The sequence below is a fragment of the Echinops telfairi genome, unplaced genomic scaffold, assembly GCF_000313985.2.
Source record: "Echinops telfairi isolate 266 unplaced genomic scaffold, ASM31398v2 ScPeMD7_7456;HRSCAF=8494, whole genome shotgun sequence".
NCBI lineage: Eukaryota > Metazoa > Chordata > Mammalia > Afrosoricida > Tenrecidae > Echinops > Echinops telfairi.
In genome coordinates this window covers 65,944-70,953 of record NW_022111356.1, presented here as the reverse complement: position 1 = coordinate 70,953, position 5,010 = coordinate 65,944, and positions in this window count along the sequence as shown.

Genomic DNA, 5,010 nt, shown 5'->3' with positions numbered 1-5,010 from the left:
GTTCGATTCGTTGGCAGTCTCCAACAATGCATCAAAAGGTCTTAATTGTACAAATGTACCCATGCAGGTCTTGGAAGATTAGTGAGGTAAAACTAAGGGCATGATAGTGGGGCAAGGAAAGATTAAAAAACTAGACGATAGTTATGTTTTAATCAGTGCTATACTGCACCCTGGATACCCTCTTTCCCCGAAAATAAGACAGTGTCTTATATTAATTTTGCTCCCAAAGATGTGCTGGGTCTTATTTTCAGGGGATGTTTTATTTTTCCATGAAGAAGAATACAGTACATATTTATTGTTTATTGTTTTATTAAAAGAGACCTCACACTTCCTGTCTGCTCCGGCTGTGCTGCAGCCAACAGTGAGCTGCACGGCGGCACCCACCACTACAGCCCAGAGTCCAGATTTATGGTAACTTCTTGGGCCTTGTTTTTGGAGAGGTCTTGTTTTCGGGGGGCGCCTTATATTTCAGCGAAAGGCAAAACTGTAAGTAGGTCTTATTTTCGGGGGATGTCTTTCTTTCAGGGAAACGGTATATCATTCCTTTCATATGGCACTTCTGTGAGGGACTGTCTAATTGTCTTACAAGTAGGTTTGGGGTCTCCATTTTATCCATGCTCCTTCCCATCAATTTGTTTGCTTGTTTTTGAACTTCTGATACCTATTCCTGTTGACACCTCACGATCACATAGGCTGATATGCTTCTTCCATATGGTCTTTCTGGTTTCCCTGCTAAATGGCCCCTTATTTAACCTCAAGGCTTTAAGACCCCAGGCATTATGTGTTTTAATAGTGAGTACCATCATTTTTCTTCACCACATTTGCAGATGCACCCATTTTGTCATCAGCAATTGAGAATCATACGTTGCCACAATATGAGAGTTGTTTTTTGTTGTATGTTTTCTTTCGAACTTGCTAATTATCACAGTTCTCAGAAAAAGTTCTTCAATCACATGGCACAATGAGAATTGCCCACAGGAAATATCCGCTTATATCATGTGTTCCGTGATTGGCAATTTGGACTCAGCCCAGTTCCTTTGAGAGCTCCACTTCTGCATTGTCAGTGGCTATTCGATGGTGATGACAAACAGTCATGTTCCAAACTTTCAAGATGACAAAGCTGTATTCAAGAAGCCTGGTTCAGTTCAGGGAGGTAAAATCGCGATATGGGATGTAGATCACCGAAGATTTAGCCAATGGATACATGATACTGAATGAGATCACATGGATTCAGATTCACCAAAGATAACAAGTGTCTGTGGAGCTAGATTTAGGGGGAAAAAAGAGACCCAAACCACCTGTGTTAGTCCCGGTTGACTAGAGAAACAAAATTCATGGACACTCATATATGTATAAGAAAGAGCTTTATATAAAAGTGCAATTGTATATAGAGAAATACTCCAGCCCAGTCTAGGTCAAGTCCATAAGTCCAATATTATCCCATACGTCCAATACTAGTTCATAAATTCCTCTTCAGACTTGTGCAGCTATGCAATAATGCCGAATTCAGGAAGACCACAGGCCAGTGGGTGGAAAGTCTTGTGGATCCACGGGTGGTGGAAACATCTAAGTGCTGGCATTGGCCTCTATGTGCCTTTTCCAGTTCCAGGGCTCTGGCTGCATCGGTATAGATACAAGTGCCTTATCAACAGGAATGTCTTAGAGGGTGTGAATGTATCTGGCCTCCAGTGAGTTATTTATCTCCTTTGCACCTCCAAATGAGGTCATCAAGCTGTCTATGAATTTGTTTCTCTAGTCAACCTGGATTAACACATTGCCCTTAAAGCAACCCCTATTGAATTATTAGATTAATCATTAAGACAAAATACGGTTCATTGTCACCTCCACCTACATTTATGACACAGCCTTCCAGACACCATCCTACTTAGCAGTCTCACAACATGTCCAATGTAATTGCTTTTGCCACACTCTCCTATGGGAATAGGTATAAGCTTCTGAAATCAGTAAAGGTAATTCAAAAAAGAAAGAAACTCAGTATAAATAAAACACTATTAATAAGTTAAAACAACGTAGGGGGTCTTTAACACCCAGACATTAAAATATATTCTATAGCCTTAGTAAACAAATCAGCCTGGTACTGGTATAAAAATTGATATGAAGACCAATGGGTTAGAATTGAAAACCAGAAATACAATTGAATACCTATAGACACGTAATCTTTGATAAAGTTTAAAGACAAAGTACGTGGGGGCAGAGATAGCCTTTTCTTTAAGAAATACAAATTATGTTGGATCTTCACCTGCCAAAAAAAAAAGAATAAGAGGACCCATACTGCACACCATGTACAAAAATGAATTCACCATAAATCAGAGACCTAAATAGAAACCCCAAAACCATAAAGGCTAACCATGAAAATTTAGGGACAAACTAAAGGTCACTAACAAGGCATAGACACACTGTAAACATAATGAAATATCCGCATTATAGAAGAAAAGTAAAGAACTGAGACCTATGAAAAGACTAAACATTTATTGAAAGACTTCATCAAAAGAATTAACAAAGAATGCACAGATTGAGAAAAACCAGTCAGTAATAATACATCAGATTAAGGACAAATCTCCAAAATCTGTAGGCAACTGCAATATTTAACAAGAAAAATACAAATAACCCAATAAAAAATAGGCACAAGACAAAAATAGACAATTCATTAAAGACGGCATCCAGGTGTCCAACAACCATATGAAGAAGTATTAACGTTCACTAGTAAGAAGAGAAAAACAGATGAAAACAACGATGAAATACCACCTGACACCCACACATTTATCAAAATTAAAGAAGACAAAATAATAAATGCTAAAGACAAAGAGTAGAAATTGGAATGCTCATACATTGTTGGTGGGACTGGACAATTTAAAAACCTCTGTGGAAATCAGTATGGGACTGCCTTAAACAAATGCAAACACAAATATTTTAAAATCTAGTAGTCTCTTCATTTTTATATATACCCTAAAGAAGTAAAGAATACAATATGAACAGACATATACACACTTATGTTTATTGCTGTATTTCCAAAATATCAAAAACAATGAAACAACCAAAAACACCTTTTATAAAGGAATAGAAAAACAAACCTGGTACTTCCATACAATAGAATATCATGCATCAATTACAACCAAATGACTATCAAACACCACGAGACATGGAAAAAACTAGAAAACATTATGCTTAGTGAACTCAATCAATCTTACAAACATAAATGTTTAATAATACTAGCATTATAATGAGGAAAAAAAGAAACTTGGATTATACATGAAAATATAAGACTGATGACTATTGAGGAGGAAACGGACAGGGAGGGAACAGGGATAGGAGAGCGATAGGTTATTGAGGAAGATGGGGCAGAGAAAAGAAAGAGACTATTGTATGGACTGTTTAAAATATTGCTTTTGATTTCCATTTCTTGAGAGATGGGCTGTGTAAATCTATAGAGTGTACATATTTCTTTAACAATCTCTCAAGAAAATATCGCTCAAGATTTCTTATTCCTCCAATCTAAATATTGGTCTGAGTGACTAACAAAAAATAAAAAACAAAAAAGCAGGAAAAGTAAAACAACTGCATTAGGACCTTTAACTACAGAAAAAAAGTTCACTTCAATAAAAAAGACAAAAGAAATAAGCAAAGGCTTTATTTAATGAGTACCTAACCTACTAAGAATCATTGACTTTATTAATTCATTATGCTGGATTGAAACTGAGAGCAGTACAGTAAAACGCTTAGACAAATAGGCATAAGTAAAGAAGCAGACTAAGACTCGGGACAAGAGAAAAGAGGGAGGAAACTGTTGGTGCTGGTTTAAATTGCAATATGCTTTCTTCCAGAGTTGATAATGAACACATTTCCATGGCAGAAAAATTCATTCTACCTCAGTGTCCACTAGAAATTGTCCTCTGTCAAAAGTCTTTTAAGTCATTTTTTCCATGAGTGCCTGATGATGCCTGACCACTTTTCATTGTGAGCCCAACTTCTGCTTTTCACTGGCTGTTTCAATAACAATGATAAACTAGCCTGGCCACAGTAGAGTTTGGAAGGTAAAAGTCTTGTGGGTCATTGACCATAAAGGGCAGACCAATGTATATATGGTATTGAATGGGACATTAGATGAATTCAGATTAAGAAAAAAAAGCGACTGCCATTGTGATTTTAGGTAAAACAATGAAATAGATCAAGAACCTCCTCAGCTAATTTAATGAGGTCTTCTTTCTGAATTGCTAATTTTCAATCACTCGATGTGTTCAATTATCGCTAAGACAAGGTCCATTTTTATCAGGTTTATGCTCACTTTATTACCTCTGTCTACTTAGAACTGTTCTTAAAGGACAGACTTATCCCATTCAATTTTTTGTTTGTTTTTAATATGATGTACTTTCTGCCTGAATTGCTAATTAACAAAAGTCTAAGAAGTTGGGCAGCATGCCCTCCACCCACCACTTTTCTGTCAGTTTGTCTTTCTCTCACTGCTTCTATGTTGTTGTGATTCAAATGAAAAGGTGTTTCAAATGCAAGCAGGGTCACCCAGAGTGAAGCGTTTTTAGCAGAACTTCCAGACTAAGAAGAAACTACTAAGAAAGAATTAGTTGCCACTCTAGGACCTGAGCTTCACTTCTAGGCCCCTCCCTCTAGGAGTCCCCATTACCTGCAGGCCCCGCCCCTTCGGAAAGACCCCACCCCTACCCTGGTGATGCAACTTCCTGCCGAACCCACTTCCTCTGACTGAGAAAGTGCAGCGTGAGTGTCCCGCGAGGGTAAGTGAGTCTCTATTTTTCTATGCTGATTCTAGGCTCAGAGTCCCCTACAGTCCCGCCATACCCAGGTGTACCCCGATCCCCACGGATACTATAGTTCCTGCACCCTGTCTGCCAGAGTTCCAGGTCGCCGCGAACCCCTGGGATATTTCCAGTTAAGTCCTTTCTGAGCTGGTTACAGGCCTCTCTGCCTTCGGCCCCGGGAATATGCCGGTCCCCTTTTTCCTGCTCAGAGCCCCTCATT